General features: G+C 40.4%; 1 non-coding gene across 1 annotated transcript; it reads right to left on the bottom strand.

The window, feature by feature from the left end:
• Positions 1 to 7,560: 7,560 nt before the first annotated feature.
• Positions 7,561 to 7,635, bottom strand: Trnas-uga (transfer RNA serine (anticodon UGA)). Its single transcript has one exon. It is a non-coding gene; the product is annotated as a tRNA-Ser (tRNA).
• Between the last annotated feature and the right edge of the window lie 8,060 nt (positions 7,636 to 15,695).

Raw genomic sequence — 15,695 nt, 5'->3', positions numbered from 1 at the left:
TATAACAGGCTGTGTGGTTGAACCAGCGTACTGTAAACAGCATATGGTCGGGCATTCAAGTCGGAAGCAAGCAGAGATGATGTCTGTGCACGGTCAAAAAGATGGAAACGGTCGAGAGGCAGCACAGCTATACCTAAGCAAGCGCCGTCACAGACAAGAACCACGTCACACAACATTTCAAGCCGGTTTTGGGCATTTCCGAGATAATGTCTCCTTTCAGACAGTTGTACATGCATGGAGGCGGCGGACTGTGGGTACACCAGTTCTGGGTGACTGGTTTCCACAGCATATTGAGACGAATCCGCGCAAAATGTCCAGCGAAGTGACCCGCTATTCGCACGTGCGAGCCTCTCTCTGAATTGCGGGCTGCATGACTGGAGCTCGTACTACGGTTTGTCTCAGTATCCTGTAGAACCTGGCCCTCCAGATCTGGTGTACGCACAGTCCCTGACCAACCTGCACGTTCGTCTGTGTGAAAGGACACACGGTCACACAGACGTTTGAAAATGGCTCGAAATGTTGTGTAATGTGCTTGCCTCGTGTGAGGGTATAGCTTTGCTGCCTCTCCGCCGTTTCCATCTGCTTGACCGTACACAAACACCATCTTGGCTTGTTCGAAATACAAATAGCTGCTTACAATATGCTGCGTCAGTCACACTGCCTGTTATATACAAGGATGACACAGCACGTGGTCAGAGGAACTCTCTTTCGTTAGTGCCATCTACTGTGGCAATGATGCATTTCTGAACAGACGTTCATAGGATGTTTTTTTCTCCGATTTCCGTCGGGGATCTGTCTTTGCAGTTTGTCAATTTTATTGATGTACAATGTATAATATATGTATATAACACATGTTGTCTGAAACAAGGAAATTTTCTATCTGTGCGTGAAAGTTGTGCTTGTATATGATTTGTAATTTAAGTACCATGAGAAGAGAGAGTCAGATCCTTATTAAAATGAAAAGAGAATCCAATGGCAGGAGTAGTGTGTGGATGAACGTGTAAATGAATTTGTTTAGTTTATTAGTGGTTCGATTCCATAGAGTGGCTCAAACAGGTACAGTAAAAAAGTAATAAATAACTTCTTGTGTGAAATGTGGCTTGAAGTGAGCGCAAAGTGTCGAATGACAGAGTTATACGGGATTAGAGTTATTGTGTTTCTGAGGTGATATGGTGATTCGTTAGGCTAGAGGTTTGTAAGGATACTGTAGCATATTTTAAAAGTTAGTGTTCCATGCGCTACACTTAAACAAGGAAGACATTACTTAAAGGCGCATTTATAGAAACAGTACTGTGGAAGGATAAAAATGTGCCAGTAGTGTGAGTCCAGGAAAACATGTGCCATAGTAGCTTAACTAGAAGAACGCAGTACACCGAAATTATTGTGATTCGTAATCAATAGACGATCTCCCATTTGTTCAAATCAAACGTGAGTGAGCAAAGTTAAGGAGCGTCTGTGTGAATTTAATATCCAGCCCAACTGAAAATCCTGCAACAAATAATACCACGTGGACTGATTTTCGGAAAGCCATCATCACAATCATTTAGCAGGCATCCGCAGTGTTAACAGCGAATTTCGTGAAGGGACAGCTGCCGTACTGGACGCAGTGGAATCAGAGGCTGCAGCGTGACCCGCCGCCCTGACGCGACACGAGCCAGAAGCCGTTACGTGGCGCCATGGAGACAGTTACTGGAGCACCCAGATAAGTGTCCTGCACCGATACAGGTGTAAAGTCAGTCTGACACAGTGGTCTCAGCCATGCCTTGACCCGCGGGACAGGATCGAGCTTCATCGCTCAAAAGCCAGTAATTAACAACCCTAATGCTACCTACTTACCTCCAGGCAAGATCACGAGTTCCGATCACAGTACTGGGAACATTCGCAGCTAAGTTCAGGAAATTACTTTCGAGTGGCTGTACGAAATACACAGTTCAAACACAATAGGAAGACTGTCACTCAAAGAACGTCACTCCCACGTTTGAATCGTTTGGATGAGATTATCGCTGTCAAATTACCCCAGCCAAGTCAGTCACTTTGAACCGAACTACCACTGCCACTTAGCTAATATCACCAAGTTTTCCCTGAACTACAACTCGCCGAAAACACCTGCACTCATTATTCTGCAATATTCGCAGAGAACGACAGGAAAGTTCTTAAGCGGTAATCGATGCGCGCAAACGAGAATGCGTTCCGAAACTCCAGAACTCTGGTGTGGTAACCGCGTCACGACACAAAACTCCGCTCCAGAGGAGCCGCGACCCGCCACGTCAGCCACACGGCCGACGACGGCCAACTTGTCGACTTCCCGAGCTCCGAGCCTCTCCACGAAATCATTCTACACGTGGTCCTTTCAGCCAGTCACGACCAAGAGAGGTCTCGAAATCGCACCCCTGGCCACTCCCCGCTGCTGCTTACAGCCGCTTCTGTCACGTTCTGATCTCCAAAAGGGCAAACCAGCTAGCAGACGTGTGTGGTCAGGAAATCACCTGTTACAACGCATTCACTCGTGGCGTATCAAACATTAACTTCTGCAACCAATATACCTATTAAGGCTTTTCCTCTAATATACCTGGAGACAAGCATTCTCGCAGCCGAAAATGCTTGAACTGTTGTTACATGTACTTAGTTGTTCCACAACACACACCCTAGCCCTGCCCTGGCGTACGGGACTACAAGTCCCACCGCCACACCTTCACCTGCCCAGTCCCACCGCCACACCTCCAAAGTGAATTGCAGTGAGGGAGTCACTGCCCTGTGGAAATTTACTGCCTCACCAACACAGTTAGACCGCAATAGACCGGTGATGCTGTATTGTAACATATCACCCCGGACTACAAGTCCAAAAACCACAACACACGTATCTCAGACAGAACTGCTGCCAACTACACTGTGCGTAACTCATTCCACTGCCGTCAAATGCGGCACCGTCGCGTGCATTGCCAGAGCCCTCCAGATTTGGGGTCAGCAGTCTGCACAGCCGCCACACTCGGCGACAGGCAGGGATGGACGACCAACCCGCATCTGGCGAGGCTAACTAAGCAGAACTCAAGTCTGAGTGCGAGGGTTCGCAAGTAGGGCGTAAGGAGTATGGTTCGTCCCGTTTCCGATATGCAACATCAACTTTCCACAAACCAAACTAAAGCAAAGAACTCCATGTGCACCAGATCTGCAAAAACGTAAAACTACGCGAACCAGCCGAGAGCCCAAACACGAAATCCTAAATAAACAGCCAAAGCAGCCACAAACGTGACACTCGAATTACAAAACGTTCACACTCATTGATCTACAACCTGTCAAACTTCCCACTACATTAACCTCCTACTCTCACTAAGAACAAGGTTTACAACTGATTAGATGCAGCTAGAGTTCCTGCACATCTAACACACCTTATGGCAATTTAACAAACGTTAAAATAAACAATGAACGAAGAAGGTGGTAAAGAAACCGCAAAATCGCTGTAACCTACACTAAAACAGTTGCCGTCCTCCAAGTCGTCACCAAAAATTCCGAAAATACTTTGTCACCATAACAGCACACCCATCACATTTCGAAAACCGAGAAAAGAGATTGAGTTACTTACTGATCTGAGGCAACCATAACAGTAATCACACAGCACGCCAAACAGTAAGCTAAAGAGAAACCACACGGACTCACGCTCACCATTGTGATAACTGAGGTTCACTGTGATATAACAAACGAAAAAACTGAAGAGAAACTAGAAGTACCGGGAGACTAAATCAAAATTTCGTGCCATCATTTCAGACACCATTCCAAACAGCCAACAGACAAGGTACTTGCTCACCATTTCAGAATGGACTGTGCACCTCACAACACTACCACTTCAATAACGGCAGCGTCCAAGTTGCAACACTTTCCAATAAGCCACAAAAACTGCCGTAATAGACCGAAATGTGGAAAATGCAGTCGACCACACCCAATTTTTAATTGCAAGTTATACCCGAAAAAAGAAGCACCAAAATGCATCAGCGGCTACACTGATAACTTTCGTAACGATGAGAGTTGCAAAGAAGGACCAAAAAAGTCTTTCTCAACCAACGAAACTGAGTATGTTAAGTGCATTAACGGAACCACTACAATCTTTGACCCAGAGCATGAGGAACCAATCAAACGGAAAACTTTCTCTGAGCCTTCACTACAGCCCTTCTCAACGTTTTATCTGAAAGGAGGGAAACAATAACAACAGTTCTAAAAGCTCCTACGACGTTCTTTGGTGAGCACGGATTCACATCTTTATCGCCAAGCCGACGGACCTATCCTTGCATGAGACACCAGGAAACACGATTTTACCTTCACATTCAAGCCTAGGAAAGATATTGCCATTGTCTGCTTTGTCAATGCATTTGGTTTATGAGCGGAAAACAAACCCCTTCAACACTCAGAAAGAGAAAAAGAAGTTAGCATTATAGCACATTCCTGATTCCCAGGCAGAGAAATCAGTCTACACAGCTATTTCTGTCACCGACTTGACCAAACCAAAGCAGGCCATGGTAGAAGTTGAAATAGATGCGTTGCAGTCTTTCATATTAAACACCTAGCTGCATTACAATTCAACTTGCAGTAAAATGTAAACAATCACCACGCGATCGAGTTAAAAATTAGAGCCCAGTGTAAGAGGGACAACGATATATGTACCTCATACCAAGGAACTGCCAATTGATCTCATTATTTAAGTACCATCACTCGGCCCCACTAAAGTCACGGGAGACTCAGCGCGAAATCCACGATATTTGCTGACAGAATCGAACAATAAAATTGGTAAACTACTTGTAGCCATTTTGATTCTCACCAAACTTAGAAATGACTCCCCCCAGCTACTATAAATCACTATGGCACTTCTATCTTAGATCACATAATATGTACACCATAAGTACCAAGATGCTGAAGCGAGACTGAATTTGGCGACAGCATAGCTAATGAGTACCTGCCATTTGTTATATGAACTTCAGCTATTAACCAGAAAAAAGGGGAAAAACTTAAACAACCATAGACTCATGAAATCGGATCATCGAAAAATTCAGATTGAGAGGGTTCAGCACAAAACCTAACGTCTCAAGTATTGAAACCAGTTATTATAACAATTACAACAACAAATAGTGCAAGCAATGTAACCTGGTATAGCTGAAAACGGCTTTAAGAAGAAACACACCTTACATACATAATAAAATTAAATAAAAAGAAAATTCTGCAGACAATACAGCGCTAACGAAACAGACGTGCTAAGATCAGCTTAAATAGTCTCAATGAGCTAATAAGAAGAGAAACCCACCAAGTGATGGGCGAGGAAATCACAAGACTTAGGCCCCATAAGGCTAGTCGTTTTTGGAAAGAATTTCAAAAGAGCCATAGTATACCATTACCGACCACCACAAGAAAGTCCCTCAAAGAGCTAGAGAAAAAGAGTCACGATCATCCATAGTATCCAAAATTCGACAAAACTCACGAAGAAACGACACTCCAAAACCGATCGTAAGATTAAGGAATCTGAAGTGGAAGAAAAGCAGCTGAGGAACTAGAGGCACAGGAAGATAACTACGTAAATCACACCTTTCACAAGACACCTGCCTCAAACACATTAAAAAGATTCTTCATCCCGGCCATGAAACTGAAAACAGTATCTCTAAAATAGAAGCAAGCTAAAATGAAGGTGATTTCCAAACCTGATAGACCAAAAAACAACCTCAACTCATAGATTACCGTGCTGTTAGGGAAAACTTTCGAGCCAGACTAAAAAATTTCAAGGAATAAAGCAACATAATCCCACAAGAACAAGCCGGATTCAGCGGCAACCACAGCACGGGTAACTCGGTCCTAGGACTGAACAGCAAAGCGATGCAGGCTCAACGCAGCATGGCAGAAGCAACGGCAGCATCTTCAACATTCTTCTGTAGCACTTCCTCTCGAAAACTGCTATTGTCTTTTCTCTAAACTGGTTATCATCCATGTTCCACTTCCATACATGGCTACAGTCCATAAACATAGCTTCATAAAAGACTTCCAAAGACTTAAGTCTATATTTGTAGTTAACAAATTTTTCTTTCTCAGAAATGCTTTTCTTGCCATTGCCAGTCTACATTTTATATCCTCTCTACTTTGGCCACCATCAGCTATTTCGCTGCCCAAACAGCAAAACTCATCTACTACTTTCAGTGCTCCATTGCCTAATCTAATTCCCTTAACATCATCTGATTTACTTCGATTACACTCCATCATGCTCGTTTTGCTTTTGTTGAGTTTCATCTTATATCCTCCTTTAAAGACACTGTCCATTCCGTTCAACTGTTCTTCCAATTCCTTTACTGTATCTCATAGAATTACAATTCATCAGAAAACGTGAAAGCTTTCATTTCTTCCCCCTGAAATTTAACTACTACTTCAAATTCGCTTTCATGCGCCTCGACTCATAACTGCCCTCTGGTTTCTGTACAAGTCGTAAATGGCCTTTGATTCCCTTTATTTTATCCCTACTACCGTCAGAATTTCACACAGGGTGTTCCATTCACCATTGTCGAAAACTTTATCTAAATCTACAAATTCTATAAACATAAGTTTTAACCCATCTTCTAAGATAAACTGTATGGTTAGTACTCCCTCGCGTGTTCCCACGTTTCTCTGGAATTCAAATTGAACTCTACCAGTTTTCTCATTCTTCTGAAAAGAATTTCTGTTAGTACCTTGCAACCATGACTTATTAAACTGATAGTTCAGTGATTTTCACACCTGTCAGCAACTGCTTTCTTTGGAATTGATATTATTACATTCTCGTTAAAGACTAAGGGCATTGCGCCTTTCTCATACGTCTAATACACACATGGAAGAGTTTTGTTGTGCCTGGCTCTCCCAAGGCTATTCATAGTTCTGATGGAATATTGGTTACTCTCACGGCCTTGTTCGGGCTTAGTTGTTTCAAACCACTGTCAAATTCTTCTTGCAGTATTACATCTCCTATCTCATCTACATTTATGTCCACTTCCCTTTCTGTAATATGTGATACAACTGACAAAACTACATTTAAATTCCGTAGGCTTGACTGATACCACCTAATAGCATATCTTGTCTGAACGTATAGGGACAATTAAAACACACTCTTTCGTTAAAAATAAACACAGCAGAGCAGCTTGAAAACCGAAATTAATTTAATGAAGAGAGACTCTCTCTCGTTACTTATATACAAAATGGGTATGAGCAGAAATTAGAAAGTGTAGCTGCCTTTTCGGGCCTATCAGCTGCTTACGACACTGCTTGTTGAGAAGGACATCTTTAGGAATTCCCGATTGTTAGCTCATGTCGTACATTTAAGGACTTACTTTATAACATCTTAAGCAATACATAATTTCATATGTACTCTGACAAAGACAGATGCATGCTACTTAAAACTGAATTATTGTTTACTTCAAGTGCCTGTGCTGGGGTCACACCTTTCTGGCCTGTACGCTCACAGCTTAACAGAACGTCTTCAGGAATATTGCTTTATCAGAATGAGATTTTCACTCTGCAGCGGAGTGTGCGCTGATATGAAACTTCCTGGCAGATTAAAACTGTGTGCCGGGCCGAGACTCGAACTCGGGACCTTTGCCTTTCACAGGCAAGTGCTCTACCAACTGAGCTACCCAAGCACGACTCACGCCCCGTCATCACAGCTGTACTTCTGCCAGTACCTTGTCTCCTACCTTCCAAACTTAACAGAAGCTCTCCTGCGATTTATGCAGATGACATTAGCTTGGCTGCCTAGAGCCACAACGTTTCTGATGCTGAAACCTCTTTATCCACTGATTTGGAAATCTTTGATGTATACCTCAGGAAATGGTGCCTCCACCTAAATCCACAGAAAACAGTTATATCTGCATTACATCTATGCACAAGACAGTCAGATTACTTACCAGACGTAAGATTCGGAGGCCAATAGCTCTAGACAGAACTATTAATTTAAAAGTAGCATATTTCAGTTGTAGCAGCTAAAGCCAAAACGAGAAGCAAGTCTTCAAAAATTTGGTGGTACCTTATGGTGAGCTAATGCTCGTGTTTTAAGATCCACAGCTTTAACCTTATTATAGATGCTCTCTTACTGAAGATTATTGTTCGACCAGGATCAGTAGTGCTCACACTAAGAAGATAGATGTGCAACTCAATCAGGCATTACGAGATGTATTCAGAGTACAAACACTCTAAGGCTTCCTGTTCTCAGCATCACCCCACCTCCAGCTGTAAGAAGATCAGCTCTCCTAAAGGTCTGGAAGAACAATCACAGGAATTCTCAGCTACCCATTCACCGAGATACTCCACAAGCAGAATACCAACGCTTGAAATCTAGGAAAATCTCATGGTGCACAGCATAAAACCTTGTGTCCTCTTTCATTGTCAATCATTCATGGAAAATTGAGTAAGAGCAGTCATCAGTAGTCAACAAACATCTAGTCAAGGACCCTTTCATACAGACAGACGGATTCGATCTTCCAAGACGTCAGTAGAGGTTAATGAAATAGATTATCACTGGACAAGGCAAATGTGCTTATATAAAGTAGGGAGGCAGTGTTCTTTTACAGACAATTCTATGTCACTTTCTAATTATTCCATTTGCCCTAGCCTCAATATTATCATAACAACAAAAAGGTCACATGTTGCAACACCCTCTGAGGCGGGTGCATGCCCTGCCCCCTGTCATGACCTCACATGATGATCCAACTGTGCTAATCCAGAGAGCCCTTTATCCTCAAATAGATTCTATTATCTCCATGTTCAATCATCAGGATATGTATGATAACAGCATATGGTTCCAAACATGCAAATGTAAGAATAGTATATCTTTGTGAATGTGAAATTATAGTAGAAAATGAGAATGTTCGTCATAATGCTAAAACACAGTTTAGAGAGATGAAGTAGAGAGAGCAATGTAGCCGATGAAGCGCACTGAGAAGTCGATGACAACAGACTATGTTCTGTCTCAAATTCCTCCTGACATGAACATCTGTAGAAACAAGGCAACCATCATCAACCTCTATGATAATCCTGTATTGAAGTTCTCATCAACATCACAGGACTCTTCACAATGTATGTATTCAAAACTTTGAAGTGTTATGAAATTGTATTGGCAATGGATTGCGACAGCAAAGTCGATGGCAACGATATGTGAAAGCGTTATTTAACGATGTTATAAGTTATGTACATGAAATGTACCATACAAAATCATTTAGACCAATCCATAAGTGAATGTATGCTTGCAGTACCGAAGTCTCCTACCATAACTCCTGTAAATATTAAACCTGTATAACTTGGTTTACAGATGGAGAACCAAAATATATCCTTCATCCTGTTGGTTTGAACAAAATGCAAGCACCATTTATAGGGTACAAAAACGCTATTTCAACAATACTGTAGAGATGTAAGGCAGAATGAATAATAAGAAATGTGTCAACAACAACTTTTTTTATTTCCTGTATGTAAAAATGTTAATAAACATAATTATTTACAATGTATATTTGTTTTTATTGCAACAAAAGCATTGGGAAACTAATATTATGCAAGATACTTGCAGATATGATAAACAATTCATACTATTCTGCAAAAACTCAAACAGACATACATAAATATACTCACTCACTGAGTGAATAGTTTGAGTATGGCAGAGAGTCAATAAGTTTTGACAATATAAACACACATTTAAAATAGTATAAAAAGGGTTCAAGTCACTTGAAAATACCAAGACACTTAAAGCAGAGATATGAGCAACTAAAGAGGGTATTGACTTTGCGAATGAAGGTTTAGTAATACTACTTTTGGGCTTTTTGAGAGGAGAACATCTAACTTTGGATGCTGAAAAGGTTTACAAATCTGACCTGCCTGTAAATATATTCCTGAAAATTCATGTTTAATGCAATGTCGCAAGAGATATGTATTTAAAGGATAAGCTGCTACATACAATTTCTGTTTCTATTTTTTTTTCCTGCAGTTTGTGCTGGATACAAAATATTAGAGACTCCACCTGATCTTATGTATCTCCCTGTAACTGTTCAAACATTGCATATGCTTGAGGTGAATGTTGTTGACCAAGACAGTCAACTTGCAACTTCTGTGGAGAAGAAATAATCTTACAACTAAATTTGAAAAAAGGTGGTGGGGATATGCTATAAATGTGGTATATGCACATTGCAGAGCAACACTTGTGTGTGTTAACTCGTTACATCAACATAGGCAAGGAGGTGGCCATGGTGGGTGCATCAGAATGATGTCAGTGGGAAGTCTGCTGCTATTCTCACTCCAACGCCTACATCACATAGAAGTGGCAGAAGCAGCGTGACATCACCTGAGCATGGATGTTCACTCTGGGAAACACACCCACCTCTCACCCATGCTGGAGGTGCACAGTCGGTAAAAACGATTCGACTGCAGTAGAGTCCCATCAGTGGTAAGTACAGAAGTACCAGCAGCAGCTCCAGTAATGAAGACCAATTGCTTGCGATCAGCCAGACCGCACACCTAAATTATTCAGTGATTTGGTATTCTATTAGAAACAGAATTGCACAAGCTCGCATTAAGAGTGCTGTTGGATATCTGGAACCCCCCCGCCCCTTACATTTCTGCTGCATGTAAACCAGTCTGGAGGCAAAGGATATCTAAAATTTAAAGAACTCTCAGTATTCTTCAAGTAAGTTTAAGCAATGCTATGCTATGCTGTGGGTTTGCAATTCCTACACATCACAATGTGACTGAGATGGCAGTCATACATTTGTAGAGCAGAATAAATGTAGAACTGCAAAGCACCTCGCTCACTGAATGGTATGGGAACTATGTCTATGACCGCTTACGAACAAGGTTATCAGAAATCGAAGAAAGAGGCTCTGGAAAGTATAAAGTAACATGCTGTTTTTGGACGTTTTTGCATACATCCAATATCAACGTAATGAGAGTTCTTCATAAATAAAAATTCCAGGAGATACTGGCTATTAAAGTAATAAATAAAGATGAATTCTGTTTTGCATAGTGTGGGCTGTGAGAATAATTTGGAGACCATCTGGAGTGCCCTGGTATTATATACGTGAAAGCATTGGTTATTCAATGAAAATTCAGCACATCGACAAATTTGATGAGCAGAATATGCATATCTCTATTCATATATACACCTTGGATGCATCCAAGGATAGTGATGGTAAGATTGCTCATAAAGTTGTTGGCTCCCTGCATTTTTCAGAATTTGCAAGGCAGCGTGAAAAACATACAGATTTCACGATCATTTCTGATGAAAGAAATACAAAGCAGCATTACTGTTTGATAAAAAACCTGTTATCACATTTTATTTTATCACAGCTGAATAAACGTCATGGTGTACAGTACATCTGCAGTAGATATTTCAGTACATTTGACAAGAGCGAAAATGTTTCTGAGCAGTAGCATGACAGTTCTATAAAAGCTCCCCATTGTATAGACAGGTGATGATAAATACACAAAATTTAAAAATTTTCTCCTCAAACAGAAACTACCATTCACTGTCTACTCAGACTTGGAATTTGTACTCAATCTGTAGTGCAATCTGAAGAAGATCCCAATATTTCACAAACCGCTATCACAGAACAACATGTACTCTTTGCAGTAGCATAGAAAGCCCAATGTTCATACGATCCATCTCTTCACCATATCGAATTGTACACTGGTACAGGTCCTGCAAGATGGTTGCTCTCTGAGGTGGAAGAACTTGCAGTGAGACTGATGATCTTTATAATACCTCTGTTCATATACTCGAAACACCTGAAAGTCATTCATTATATGAGAATGCGTTTGCAGTCAACTGTAAGATAAAACAACTGAAAAAGTTGTTAGGGATCATTGTTATTTAATTATTAAATTGTGTGGTGCAGCACACAACTCGTGTAATTTGAGTTATAAACTTCCCTGGCACATACAATTCGAGCAGATAACATGTTCATTTCCTCACTGAACACTTGAGTGAATTACGTTTGCCTGAAGATTCGGTTAATGTTATAGCCAAGAACCTGAAAAGTGCATTTCATTTTCAAAGAGTATAACAGGAAATATCACATTATGGACAGTATAGTTATCTGACAAACTTATGACATACATCTCAGGACGCAATCCCAGCACCCAAGGAGCAACATAATTGTCTGATAATTCACAGGCCAACGATGGAATAACTCTTTTGGTGAAAATACCTCACTCTTATGTTTTTAGGGAGGGAAATCCAAATATGATACTTAAAAAAACTGTATTACCCACCATTTCTTCACGTTTTACAGCTAAATTTATAAAATTAAGCGATTTTTAATGAATTTAACAGCTTTTATGTAGTTAAAATAATTTAAAAAGGAGGTGTAATGAAAGTAGATGACATTGGTAGCACTGCTGAAAAACATTTGCTGGCTAAAAAAGGCCGATTCTATTTTTTGTTAACAGATGGAGTCTTGTTTACTGTCAACCTAACCTCACTTTCCCCTTTCCTGTACATGTGCTAAGTACAATGTCTATTCGTGGTTGTAAAAACTCTGCTGATAGTTTTTGTTATATTTGTGGTGAAATTGTGATTAAAAAACACCAAAGAAACATTACAGACTCAGTGAAAAAAGTTTGCCTATCATACTTTGGATCTAAACTTAGTGATCAAATAAAATCTTGGGCGCCACATAAGGTATGTTATGTGTGTGTTGAAGATCTGAGAAAATTGTCCAAAAAGGAAAAATGAAAGCCTTTACATTTGCTGTTCCTATGATATGGAGGGAGCCAAGAAATCATTCCAATGATTGCTCCTTTAGCACTGTTGATATTACAGGTCATAATTCGAAAAAATGAAGGTAATAAGCTAAATTAACCTTCGGTAAGGCGTGGTGTACATTTGCCGGTTCCTGAACCACCAGGTGATTTAAACTCTATTCCAACAGAAGTATTTTCTGATGTACAATCTGATTTAGATGAACAAGGCGATTATGAATTCCATTGTAATATAGAAAGTCTACAGCCCAAATTATTTACTCATACCCAGCTTAACGATTTGGTTAGGGATCTGGGCATAACGAAAGAAAAACCTGAATTGCTTGGCTCTAGATTAAAAGAAAAGATCTTATGGGCAGTTGGAACCAGCATATACATGTATAAAAAGAGAGAGCAGCAATTTTCCAAATTTTTTCAATAAGAAGGTGATTTAGTGTACTGCCCAGTCTGATGAATGAGTTTGGTTTTCACCAGGACCTTAAAGTGATGGAAGAATGCTACCAAGGCCGCTGGAACACCAACGTGATGGGGGAATACTGTTGGTCACTTTACTGAGAAGTTCAGCAAACCACTCATCGTAGAAAAAGCTACACAAGAAGCTTCAAAGGAAAAAGAGAAAGAAAATACAAACCAATACCAGCTGACAAGTGAAACCTCTATTAACTCATAACATTGTTTTATTTAGCTTACAGTAAATACAAACCATGCTTATGTTGTAACAAAGCATTTCACTTCTTTCTCTGTTCACCATATAGCATAGGATTTTTATACTATATAGTAAAAAGCATATTGCTCGAAAAAACTAAGGCTTGATTTAAACTCAATTCTTAAAAATCTATAAATATCAGCTATCAAAGTAAAAAAGTTTTTTTTAAAAAAGTTTTTCGTTGGCCTGCGTAATATCTTACATAATTACCCGATGAAATGATGACATATATTTCAGGATCCATGCATAGTAGGAGAGTAACAACATAATATGATAATTAAACATGCAGGTAATCGAACCAAAACATCTGAGGATCCAGAGGTCTCACCACTTAGCAGAGTTGTGTCATTGTGTGACACTACAGCAGATTGGGGGGGGGGGGGGGGGACAGCCACCTCAGGGGGTGTTGCAACGTGTGACCTTGTTGTTGCTATGACAGTATTGAGAGTACTGCAACCGGCGTAATTAGAAATGAACCTTGAATTGTCTTTAAAAGAACACTTCTCCTCTATTATCTAACTGACAATTGGGGATGAGCTAGTTGTGCACATTACGACTGTGGTAGCTCCATACAGTCAATCCACCATATTGCTGCTGACCATTGTCTTCGAGCCAACAAAGGAACCATAATCGACATTCACCATGCATCACATGAAGCAATCTAATAGATAAGATAACTAGACCTGGAGATGTAAGATTGTGCTAGCCAGTGACTGTGTACATTTGTTTACAGGTATTGTATACACATATTTGTTTCTATCATACAATAAATAAATAAATAAGTGAGTGCAGAAGATAAGGATACATATTATGTTTGTTAAGAAGTGATCCTAAGTCCTTACATCCTGATTATAAATGTAACTTTTCATATTAAAAATGTAAAATACAAAAATATGGAAAGACGCTCAAGCTTGCCTGTCACCATTTGAAGACATCAAAACTGTATGTGCTTGTTGGCGCCAATCAAATATTGCCAGAATAATCGATATTTGGCACATAAACATGCATAGTTACAATTCAAATAATAAAATAGATCTATTATTATCATGATAAGAAATAAAAATTATAAAATAAGAGCAGGATTATGTATGAGAAATACAAATCACAATGCATATGTACGTTTTGCAGTAAATTAAAAGGTGCGACTCGTATATCTACTTCTTCTTTCAAAATCATTGCCCAGTATGGGAGAAAAGTGTTGTGACTTGGCAAGACAGCCAAGCCACTATGGAAGCCGAAAGGCACACATTTAACCTCACGCAGGCTGGCGTGAGGTCTGGAACAGTTAAGGGAATTTATAGTAGCAAAGAACGTAAGTAACTACTGGAATACTTAACTTTAATTCATAATTGGTGAACATCGGTCTGACGGTACATGCATCACAAGATAAATAGCAAATGATAATGGCGCCTTGCTAGGTCGTAGCAAATGACGTAGCTGAAGGCTATGCTAACTATCGTCTCGGCAAATGAGAGCGTAATTTGTCAGTGAACTATCGCTAGCAAAGTCGGCTGTACAACTGGGGCGAGTGCTAGGAAGTCTCTCTAGACCTGCCGTGTGGCGGCGCTCGGTCTGCAATCACTGATAGTGGCGACACGCGGGTCCGGCGTATACTAACGGACCGCGGCCGATTTAAAGGCTACCACCTAGCAAGTGTGGTGTCTGGCGGTGACACCACAAAAAGCATTTGCTTTCAACTCAAAAATTTTCCTTGACTTCCGAAAATCATTCAATACAGTTTCGTATGGCCGCCTAATCAATAAAATAACAAGAGCACGGAATATCAGTCCAGCTGTGTGACTGGACTGAAGAGTTGTTACCAAAAAGAACACAACGTATCAGTTTGAATGGAGAGAGGTCTTCACACATAAAAGAAACTTCGGGTGTTACCCAGGGAAATGTTACAGAACCGTCACTTTTCACAATACACGTATATGTGTCCTAGTATATGAAGTCGGAAGTTCAATGAGGCTTTTTGCAGATGACGATGTAGACAGAGACGTCAAAACGCTAGAAAATTGTAGCGAAATGCAGAAAGGCCAACAAAGGATCGACGTTTGGTGCAGTAAGTGGCAGTTAACCCTGAATACAAAGAAATGTGACGTATTGCGAATACAGACACCTTTAGTGTATGATTGCAAAGTTAAAGAACAATCACTGGAGGCAGTTATTTCCGTAAAATATCTCGGAGTATGCTTACAGAGCGATACGAACTGGAACGACCACATAAAATTAATCTGCATCTACGTCATACTCT

Source organism: Schistocerca serialis, chromosome 11, assembly GCF_023864345.2.
Source record: "Schistocerca serialis cubense isolate TAMUIC-IGC-003099 chromosome 11, iqSchSeri2.2, whole genome shotgun sequence".
Classification (NCBI taxonomy): domain Eukaryota; kingdom Metazoa; phylum Arthropoda; class Insecta; order Orthoptera; family Acrididae; genus Schistocerca; species Schistocerca serialis.
Note: the sequence above shows the minus strand (reverse complement) of the source record. Positions and strands in the feature narration are given on the sequence as shown.